General features: G+C 42.3%; 1 protein-coding gene across 3 annotated transcripts in view; it reads left to right on the top strand.

Annotated features, from left to right (window-relative positions):
* The window catches only part of R3HDM2 (R3H domain containing 2), a 921072-nt gene that overhangs the window by 499708 nt on the left and 409307 nt on the right, over positions 1-12057 (top strand). The gene's annotated exons all lie outside the window — the stretch shown is intronic.

Genomic DNA, 12057 nt, shown 5'->3' with positions numbered 1-12057 from the left:
TGTCCACGAGCGAGGGGCACGCGAGGATAGCACACTACACACTACACACTACATAATAGAAAAGGCCGCAGACGTTCTGAAGATAACTGTATACTGTGGAAACCAAGTCTAAAGTCCTTGCAGAGGTTCTACAGCCTTCTGCCCACATCATGTTGCCACTTCTACCATTAAAGGAGGCTCTGCCAGACCCTGTACTGGCTACATGGACCAAGCCATCCCTGACAGCTGCCACTTCTGTTAGTAGGTGTATCAGGAAGTATAAACCTGCCCCGGTAGACGCCATATTTTTGTCAGAGCACCCTTCCTGGAAAATCTTGTACACAGGCTTCATCCCGGTCTAAAGTGATTCTTGGTACTTCTCCCCAGTTGATGGTATGTTGAAGAAAAAAATAGAGGCTTGGGCCCAGAAAATCTTTATAACTGGAAGCCTAGCGCTTAATTCCAGGTATCTGCTGGGATGCTATGTGCACATACACTGCAATTTAGCAGACACTCTTATCCCTAATCTTCCCCAGGGACTGAAGGTTCACTTCCAAGATTTCATCATAGGTGGCCAAGTGGCATATGGACAGGTAATCCAATCTGGTCTGGATATGACTGATTTGATCGCCAGTTCAATGGGGACATCCTTGGCTTTCCTAAGACACGCCTGACCGAGAAATTCTGTGTTCTCCTCAGATGTTTAGGTCTGAGTAATGGACCTTCTCCTTGAAAGCAACAAACTGGTCCGGCAAAAGGAATTCTCTGCCTTGGAATGCTTTAAGGCAGGCCCGTTTCCTTTGTCTGCAGCCTCAAAGGAAGGAGTATCCAGGGTTTTGAATCACCGGTGGCTTTGTGAGAGGCCTCAACTTCCAGCAGCACCAAGCAACCCTCTCTCAACAACTGTTACAGAACCCCATTGTATGATAATATAGGGGTCGTGGAAAGGGCAAAGGCTAACTGGCTACTCATTCACTCCCTCCTTCTCTTCCTCCTCCCCAGCCACCACAGAGAAGCAGCTCTAGTTTTTTCCCTTTTCACTGAATTTGAGGCCTGTGGGAGGCCTTGCTTTTCATTTTTCCACAGGCCTGAAAATGCACAAGTTTGGACCCAGTGGGTCTTACAAATTGTGGAAAAGCAATATTCTTCCATTCCAGCAGTCTCCTTCCTGGATCCCTCCTCCTTCCCAGTCAGACCTTTCATGGGAACACTACCTTTCACAGTAAGAAGTGGTAACCTTGCTTACAAAGGAGCTATGGAGTTGGTAGTGGAGCAGGAGGTTGGTCAAGGATGTTCTTCCTGATTCAGTGTTAAAAACAAAAGGACAGTGGCTTTGGTACGATCCTGGATCTCATGTCCTTGAACATCTTCCAAGAAGTTCAAGATGCTGTCCCTTGCACAGTCTGTTGGTGCTCTATCAAGGATACCTGATGGTGTCACACAATTTGTTTAAACTTATCCTGAAGACCTGTGTTTTATAGTAGCTTGACTCACTACCATTTTGTCGTCCTTCCTTTTGGCCGGACACCGGGACCATGGGTCTTCACAGAGCTGATGAAAGTTGTAGCGGACCATCTCAAGAGGTCATGGATCTCAGTTTTTCCTCTACCCGAATGGCTAGCTTCTAAAGGCCAGCACTCCAGAGACCATGGGATCACATGTGCAGTAGACAACATACCTGCTACACAACCTAGATGGTTCTATTAATGTGCCCAAATCTCACTTGGAGCCCTTTCAGTACTGCTATTCATAGGGGCAGTACTGGATACCATTTTGAACCAAGACTTTCCACCAGACCAGAGAGTACAAGGCATACATGCACTGCTTCCAGATTCCAGAAAAGAGTTCAGATTAGAGTTGTGTGTCCTTCGACTGCTAGGTCTGCTTGCTTCTACGATTATCCCAGTAAAACATGCACACTGAAACATGAGAGCTCTTCAGTGTTGCCTGCCCAGGCACTGGTTCCACCATGGGGGCAACCTCGCAGACACCATTGTGGTTTTCGGAGCAGCTTGCCCGGTGGGATGTGAAAGAGAACCTTTACAGAAGGACATCTTTTGCCACAACACCCCGCGGTGTCCGCAGCTAAAGGAGCTGGAGATAAGAGATCCTTGGTCTCCAGCGGAGCAGAGCCGTAACATCTTTAGGCTTGAACGGAGGATAATTTGCCTAATGCTCAAGATAGTCGGTTAGTCCAGTCTTGGCAAGCAGTCCAGCTGTGATGCGGTCTTCAACAAGCAAAGGAGGAGTATGGTCTCTGTCGAAGCTCTGTTGCTGTGTTCACAAACACAGAATGTGGTTCATGAACAATCATCTGGCAGGCATACTGAACACTAGAGTTGACCAGAGTCTGTCATCTTGCCAATCCTGGGTGTAGTTACTGCCCAGAGTTTGTGAAGAGTATCTTTAATCTGTTCTGTGTTACCCACATGGATTTCTTTACCACTTATTCTAATTTGCATTCCCAAATTTCTGTTTCTGCCAGCATCCGATGCAAGGAGCTTTAGAGGATGCCTCTCCGTTGAAGTGAAACTTTATTCTCCACTATGTTTCCTATTATACCCAATATTCCTCCGGTTATGAGGAAGATCTGCCAACACTGGGCCCCAGACCATCCTAGTGGCTACAAATTGGCTGAGAAGGATATGGTAGGCAGCTCTTTAGCAGCTTTTGTCGAGTTTCCACAGTTCATCTTCCTCTTTGAGTGAACTTTCTTTCCCAGTTAGAGAGACTTATTTTTCACCCACACCTTCACTACGTACACCACTCATGGAGATTTTGCGCAACACTTGCCTGTATTTCAGATCCCAGATGAAAGTAGTGTATGTGATTTTATCTGCACATTGTATTTCCATCAAACCTCTCTCCTCCCATAGGTGGCACAGGTTTCTTGCTTGGTGTGCAGATCACCCGTGTGATGTCTGGCATCCTCAAGGTTTTGCTCGGTTTAGCTCAGAATCTGTGCTGTGGGTACAGTAAAAGAGGGTATCTATCAGGCTTAACTGCATTCATCTTTCTGCCCAGTTATTTGTCCCTTTGTATGCCCTCCCCCATAATTGATTTGTGTTTCTTGAAAGATCTGACCAATGTTTCCTTCCACTATGTTTGTCATGCCACAGTGGGATTTAAATCTAGTTTTCACTTTTTTGAATGGCATTCCTTTTGAGAATCTTCATATTTGTTCAATACAACTTTTAACTATATTGTTTTTCTTGTTGCTATTATTTCCCCAGACTTGTCATTGAGTTGCAAGCACTGTGCGTCAAAATCTCATTCTTCATTTTCTATTTAAGTTGGTCAGAGCTGCTTTTCTTCTCAAGGTGGTGACCCCTTTCCATCTGGGTCAATTAGCTGAACTGACATTTTTTACCCACTCATCCTGCAAAGGAAGAGAAGAGGTTGCCTAGGCTGGACCCCAAAAGATCATGTGTATTTATATTGATATCACAAAGGACCTCTGCGAGGATGATTAACTTTTTGTTGGTTATGTAGGCAACAAGAAATGGAGAGCAGTGCAGTAAATAACTGTATCCAGGTAGATCACTTTATGCATCAAAATCAATATCATGACCTACAAAGATCCACCGGAGGGCACTAGGGCTCATTCTATCAGAGCCACTTCATCCACATCTGCCTTGGCTAGGGGAGTCCCTAGAGGTGATGCATGCAGAGAAGCCACTTGATTATGCCTTCACACCTTTACTAAGTAATGCTGCCTGGATTTAGAGGTTAGAAGTGATTGTTTTTTGCCATATCTGTGCTGCAGAATTTCCTGATAACCATCTATTCTGAAGTTGGATATTAATGGGCATGCTATTCAAGAAGTAAGGAATCTGAAGGTAAATGTAGCCATCAGAAGAAAGTAACTTCGCTTTTGTAACAATATTTCGGGTGGGTACTGTATCTACCTGCAGATTCTTCACTGATTTCCTCCCACCTCCCCATTGATGGCTGCTTGTGGACCAGAAATTCCAATTTCCTTTGTTGCACAACCTGTTAACCAATGTCCATCTCATCTTGCTGCCTCATCGGCATAGATGATGGGGTTGCATTATGGAGTCTTTGATGTCCCAGGGACGTCATTTCTGGAGTTGAATGGAGACCAAGCCCCTCTATTCTTTGGGAAAAACAATGAATTGTTTTCCTGACCAATCTGGTGCCTAGGGTGAGTTTTCAAGATGTAAAGAATCAGAGCTTAGATTAGAGTATCCACAAAAAATATTGTTAACGAAGAGGGAGTAACTTTTTCTTCAGGATCCCACATTTCCCACATTTGGGTGGAACTGTTCATTGCTTATTATTGAAGTGGAGGTTCTCCTGAAGGAGAACTAAGGATAACACAAGTAATATTTCCTTCTGAAGCAGCATGATTTAGTGGTGACATGAAAAATCTATACATTGCACATATAACAATTAAAAATGTATGATCCCATATGACCCATCATCCCTTTCAACTCTTGATATTATTTATAACCAAATTCTCATATCCTCAAATAGTTTTTTTTATAGTAATGACTTCAAATCAGATTGCACGTTGTCAGATTGATGATCTGTGCAAGAAAACATCTTGCGTTGGCTGTTACTCAGCTTGCAAGGCATCAATTTCAAAGTATTTTCCTTCATTAGACAAAAAAAAAAGATGAAGTGAGCAGGGTTTTCCTTTATATTAAATTAAGTTTGCATGTGTGGTTTGGATCTGCCCGTATTCACCATGTCCACACTTAGCTTGGCCTCCGAGGATGGCTAGGCTTTACAATTGATCTTGAGTTAATTTGTACTGATCTGGTATTTTTTGAGACCCATATGAATAATTATTCTTCTCTACACCATGCATTACCCTGTGTCACGGCTATGTAAGGAATGTTTCACAGCTCAGTACTCTTGAATAATTGCAAAATAAATGTTATTTTACATGTCGCATCCTGACAATGGAGTTAATCACTCTGTAGACCAAAATTCTAAAGCATATTCTTAAAAGCTAGATGTATTTGTGCTTAACCATATTCTGTTGACAAACTTGATAGGTTGCATTGTTGCCTCTATCACTTTAGTTTATTGGGATGTGTTTATTTGTGGAGATGATTCATCTACTGCTATAGGGACTTTTGAAAGTTTCAATTGTTTCCTGGGCATGCTTCTAGACCAATTACCCAGCATGTTACTTATATATAGTGCCTAAATTGTGCTGAAGTTGTGCCCACTGCTTTCTTGAGTTTACTCTTCCGTGTTACAAAGCATTATGCTTTTCAACAATTCCAGTAGTTGTTGAGGAGGTAGCAGTCTGATAATGTAGCTTTAGGCTGACTTGGGAATGGAAGAAGCTGCTTTTTCATAGTGACCGAAGTGAATTGCTCGATTTTTAGGATGGGCAAGGTATTGTATAGTTTGGGAGGATGATAGCTCAATGTATCCACTAGTGGTTAGCTTCTCAATGTTTCTGTAAAAGCTACTGAATCTGATGGTACAAAAAAACCACCCTGCAAGATTGTATTGTTCATTTGTTGCGTCCGCAGTTGCTAGGTAAAATCTGCCTTTTTCGCTAGAAAGACTGATGCAGATTCTTTCTATTAAAAATGTTTAATTTGTCAGTATGTTGGTTTGTTTTAAAGTAGATTTCCTGTACCATTTTCTCTCTTTTTAGTTGGATCCAACTAAGCAGCACATGAGCTGTCTGTTGTGAAACATATTGTGGCTTACCAAGTACATAGAAGGGCTACGAGCACCCTTATTGCTTACCATTGTTTGTTTTGCCTGCCTTTCTCAATTGGCTACTTATTTGTGTCCCAGTTTCAGTCTTGTGTACGTTCCTCCAATGGAGCATTGCCTCTTTACCTCAGGATTGGCTGACATCTCGGCTTCCACTGCTTGCTTTTCAAGCACTACTTTTTTCTTTTGTGTTAAGTAGTACATGAGTGTGTATGTTTTTGAGGTCTTCCTCATTACTTCTCTCCCCCTGCACTCCGTGTTTCTCTCAGTAATGGTGTGCTTCTCTCTGGTTCTCTTTATCTTGTGCTTGCCAGTGTCATCTCCCAAACCGTTCCATTCTTGTCTCTCCACATTGTAGCTTTCCCCCGCTGTACCCTCCATATTGCCTTACCCCAACCACCGTGTTGCTTCCACTCCCCCTCCCACCCTGCCCTTTGTTGCTGCCATTCTGCTGCCCTCCCCGTGTTACTGTTGCGTCCCATTTTGCTGCAGCTTCCCACTGATTCTCCAGTTGCTTCTGCCCCCTGTTGCTAACACTACTCTGCTTGCTTTAAAAAAAAAAAACCCTGAAAAAACCACTTGTGCACGTTTTATTTTCATTTAAGTTACTGATTCAACTCTGCGGAGTTACAAAAAAACTTCGAGATTCTGCGGAATTCCGCAAACTGACAGAAGCAAGCGTGTTTCGCTGTTCAAGCTCTGATTTAGCACTGTACCCTTGTTCTGCTCTGAAAATCTGCATGAACTGCAACACACTGCATGCCAGAGGCTTCTCGGTTTGATTTTGCTGCCGCTCAAGTAGATTTTTTACTAGAGCTGCAGCTTTCTGACTGAACGATCGCTACCGCTCGTGTTGGAAAAATCTTGCTGGGTGCCCTCCTAGCAACTGAAAATTGCACTGGGGATGCCAAATCTTGCTTGCACTTGCGAGCTTGCCAGTATTCAAGCCTGGTATGTGAAAAAACTTAGCAAATGGTGGAATTTTGCCAGAACCCTGCTTTACAGCCAAAATTGCACTGGCCGAGAGGACTATATTGCCCTTCCCTACTAAAAAAGCCAATAGGTCTCAAAGTGCTAAGCATATTGGCTTTGCCAATGCTTGTTCAGATTTTATTTTGTATACCGTACTGTGATTTTTTGTTTTAAGTATTTAAACTATTATGCATCACATGTCAACAAGCACCCAGAGGCTTTTTGGCTGACTGATGTATATCTGCATACAAATTATGAAGTCCAGTATGACCGCTTATACACCACCCTTCCCCCAACTCAAACAAAAAGCACTATTAAAACGTCTGGCATTAGCAAAGAGAATTTCCTACTTTAAGTCCAGGTACAATGCCTAATACAAGAAGGATTCCCTTGTTGCGCACACTTGTAGTTAAGGGTCATTTTTATTTTCTTTGGATTGCTGGTAACTTATTCAGAGCTTTATGACCATAGTCAAAATTGCTAAGGTTTTCTGTGTCACGTGCAGAATTCATGCAAAGGAATACAAGTTAAAGGGTGGCTGTGGGGGTCCAAAAAAGATGGATTTCCTATTTTAGCTCCCATACTTATCATGCTCTTGGTTGCATTAAAATCCACTTAAGAGATGTTCAGCCAAATTAGCTTTTTTTTTTAGATCTGATGTAAATCCCTTAGGATGTTAGTTTTAGAAAAATGTTTCAGGCAGCTATCTAAGAGTTAAAATCTAGAGAGGTCTTGGTCATTTAGGCTTGTGAGTTAGAAAGTTCTCATCAATCACATTTTGATGTTTTCAAAAACGAGATTGGATGATCAGTGGTATAAACACTTTTTTCCCAGCATTTTGACATTTGTGATTAGGGCATCAGCCACTGATTCACTGCCTGGGTAAAAAAAAAATCAGAGGCGAGGCAAGATAACCAATTCTAAGCATCTGACGGTGTAGATGTGATCAAAGAAACATGAAAAATGTGTGCAAGAACTAGCCAAAAAATTCACTTAGCATACTGCAACTATGAGTTTTTTTTAAATTCATGAGGACACATTATTTAAAAAAGGTATCAATTTGCAAGTTTAAGAGAATTCACAAATTTCAGAATGTGTGATGTTCTAGAGATTTAAGGCTAAATTGATCAACGCCACCATCTGGTTCAGGCCCTGGTAGAATGTGTGAGTGTTTTGTTGAAGAGAAAGGCAGACCAACCTCTACTTAATGGGTACTTGACAGGTGAATGCAGTATATAAGCAAAATCCCAGACAGCCATTAAAAACTCTCCAGGCAAAGGCTAATTATGGTTTACAAAACTAAACAGAATATGGTATGCAACACACACCATAACTTATACCACCATCATGTTTTGCTCTTGGTAGACAACTTCATTTTTTTTTTACTTGGCGTTGGCAACTACTGAACAGATTTGCACCAAATAACAAAAAGCACAATCTGTGTAACAACATCTACCTTTCTGCCAAATTTGGTGCATTTCCGTGCAGCAGTTCGGGCTGTAGGGGTGACTACGAGTCCTATTGTACATAACAGGGGAAATGCACTTTTTTGAGCCCCCTTTTTCCTGGCCCCGCTTGACTGATCACCCCGAAACTTGCCTTGCACAACAAGACTTATTATCACACTTTGGAAAATTTCGTGAAGATATGTCAAGAGGTACCCAAGATATAGCAAGTCAAAAAACACTTTTCCTATGGAAAGTTGGTCCTAACTATACCTGTCATATACAAGGCATTGGTGAACTGTGTATTAAAGGAAGGACGCAATAATGCCTTGTTCAGTTGCAAAGCATTATGGACATTGAAGTCCTCTCAACATGGGGATATTAAAATCCGTGATTTACCAACTTGCGCATTTCTTAACCCCTTCGAAGCTAATGACGAGCTGGGCTCGTCATGGCGCTTACCTGCCGTGCGCTGATGACAAGGCCAGCTCGTCATGAAATAAAGTAAAACAACAATTTGCAGCACAGGACGGGAAAACGCCTAGCAGCCATGTGGTTAAGGAGATGCAATACCAATATACCATAAAGAGTATGGATTACCACAAGTGTCATCTGATCCCCGCATAACATGAAGGCACTGTGAACTGAAAACACCGATTGACAGTGTACCTTTAAAAATTTCAACATTTAAGCCCTTCCTTACTTTTCTGAAGTTTCAGAACATTTGAAACCAGAAGTAACTGCCACTCGTAGTATGCATATGATTAAGTTCCGGTGAGGTCAAAACACAACAATAAATATCTACTTCGAACCACTCTCAATTGGACGGCTTGTTTTCTCATGCGGTGGAAAAGGTTTGAGTCTGCTGGTGATATATATATATATATATATATATATCTCACAGCCCCCCCCCCCCCCTCCCAGCAGAGAGCCTGGCTATAAGGGCCAATCCTTGATAGGTTATCTGCAGGAACCCCCACTGCAAAGGCTGTGCACAGCTATGGACAGCCATTGCTGTGTACAGCTAGCTGCTCTTGTCATGGGTTGGCCACCTTGGGTAGGTCGGGCTCGGGTTCTAGCTTGAAGGAAGGCTTGGTGCTACGAGGATTGTCCTCCTCTTGCGGGTTGGGTGCAAAATCTGGATTTGGCCCGTGCTTTGCAACCAACCACCCCTGCATACAGTCAAAGGTTATGTGAAGCATGGATTGACCCTTCAGTGCTTGCACAGCCCTTACTATGCATGGCTAAAGGCAATTTAGGGTAGGGGTTCACCACCCTTGGAGGGTTGAGCTAAAGGTCTGGCTCTAGGTCAGACTCTGCAGCTAGCCCTCATTGTGCAAAGCTCTAGACCATGCACAGTACCTATATTACCATGCTGATACCATAGCTCCTTCACTAACGGATCTATTTAATGGTATAATTTATATCATGGATATCCCTAGTTGATGGAAGGAAACCAACATCGTAGTATTCCATAAAAAGGGTAAACCTAAGGATGAACCCCTAGCTTATCGACCGATATCCCTCATAAATTCAGACACAAAGATCTACGCCAAAGTCCTGGCTAATGGACTGGGAAGGGTCATCGCCGGTCTGGTGTCCCCTTGGCAGCGTGGGTTTATCCCGGGTCGGGGAACAACGGACCATGTGAGACCAGTAATTACTCTATTCGATATCCATGCTGCTCGGGGGGGATCTGATGGCGATGATCCTCCTCGACGCTGAGAAAGCGTTTGATCGTGTCACCTGGCGGTTTTTATGGGGGATATTGGTGCGAAGGGGTTTTGTCCCCAAAATCAGTTCAATCAAAGCGATGTATCGCGACCCCAGGCCCCAGATCCAGATGATGGGGGGAAGGTCGGAAGAGATTTTAATATCTCTCGGGACACGACAGGTGTGCCCATGCTCCCCAATACTGTTTGCCATATATATAGACCCCATGATTTGTAGAATTTTAGGAAGTGAGGCAATCAATCCAGTAGTATGTAGGGGCTATGAGACAAAAATGTGGCATACGCTGATGATTTGGCTGTCATAACTCCTAATCCGGAACCGGCAATAATAGCTCTTACAGACATGGCTAGGGATTTTGGTAATTACTCTGGATACCGTCTTAATGAAAACAAGACTCAAGTAATATGCACTAACAATATGGTAAGACAGGATACTAGGTGGGTCGACTCTGCAGTCTATCTAGGGATCAGGATAACCCCGGCAGTTAATTCCATAATTGAATATAATTTCGCTCCACTGGTTGCCTCCATTACGCAGGAATTAAAAAGAATAGATACTATTCATCTTTTCTTAATTGGGCGAGTAAATGTTCTAAAGATGACTATGCTACCAAAAATTCTTTATCTCTTCCACTCAATTCCGCTTCTGGTTGGTGAGGGATGGATTAAAAGTATAGAAGCAGTATTCTCAAATTTTTTATGGTCCTATGGCAAAATCAGAAGGTCCCTAACATATCTATCACTTCCGCAAGAGAGGGGTGGCTTGGCAGCACCTAATATCAGATTCTACCAATGGGCATGCCTTATGAGTCACATGACTACATTATTGGATACCTCTCCTAACCACACTCAGTCATTAGAGCCTCCCTCTATTTTCGAACTACTAGTGGGTGATGATGCTCAAGGGTTACTGTTACGTCGAACAGAAAGAGGGTATTATAGTAGAACAAAATACAAAATTAAGGATGGTATATGGAAAATGTGGAAAGCTATCCAGAAAACATTACTAATTCCTAAAATAAATTTATTATACCCCACTATGGGATTCTAAAATCTTCCCTCAATTAAGCAATGATAGGTTGGGGGCTATTTGGGAACAACAAGTAATCAGAAGAATGGGGGACATTTTTGATAAGGGCACAGGGAAACTACTCGCTCTTACTGATATTCAAACTAAATTTGGCATCCCCTCTACCCACACTTTTAAGTATCTTCAGATTCACCAAATAATGCATGGGACGAGACCCCGTATTCATCCAGGAAGGAAAATTAAAATAATCGAGCATATGCTCGGAGGCGTAGCTCGGATTAAAATTATATACAAATCCCTAACCGACTCAATACTAGACGATCTGGATAAAGTAGAAACATCGTGGATGACGAAATTAGGGGACCCTGATTTTGACCAAGATAACGCTCTCCAGCTTGTGAATAAAGTGTTTTGCTCTACCAACCTAAGGACACAACAATATAAAGTCCTCTTTAATCTATATTTTACCCCGGCCAAGCTCTTTAAATGGGGGTAAAAGGGAGGACAATAAGTGTCCCAAGATGCCAGGAGGGACCTGCCAACCTAATCCACATGTTCTCGCAATGTAAAAAACAATAGGGGAATCTGTGCAGAGATTGAGAAGTTTCTGGGGCTGCTAGATACCCAGGTAAATCTTTCCCCTACCCTTAGGATATCTGGTATTGGTAATAATCCTGAGTTAGAATGGGATATGGAAGCTTTCTTATTTATATGCTTAGCAGTCCTTCGGATCCTGGTGGCAGCAGGATGGAAGGATAACACTGCACCTACTTTTTAAATGTGGCTTACTAGATTGCTAGGCATCCATAGCATTGAAGCCACTCTCTATAAAAACAGGGTGAAAAAGATCAGGGAGTGGGGGCTCTGCGTCTGGGCTCCCCTTGCTCTGTGGAGACAAACCCCCTGAAAGGTTATTATTGTTTCTTCATATTTGTATGAATTTCTTCCCCAAGGCCTAACTTATCTTTTATCTTTTATCTCTTATCTTCTATCCCTATCTTTTATCCTCATGCTAATTCTAACTACTTGAGAACTGCATATTTTGTTTTCTACGATTTGTAAGCTATCTCACTGTGATATTCCATGGGCGAAATGTTTTTTTTTCCTTTTATGAATTTACGGATTTAATGTATTGTACCAGGTAAAATGTAAATAAAAAATATTTTAAAAATAAATAAAAAAAAGACCCTTG

Source organism: Lissotriton vulgaris, chromosome 1_1, assembly GCF_964263255.1.
Source record: "Lissotriton vulgaris chromosome 1_1, aLisVul1.2, whole genome shotgun sequence".
Classification (NCBI taxonomy): Eukaryota; Metazoa; Chordata; class Amphibia; order Caudata; family Salamandridae; genus Lissotriton; species Lissotriton vulgaris.
This window is presented reverse-complemented; position numbering and strand designations above follow the sequence as displayed.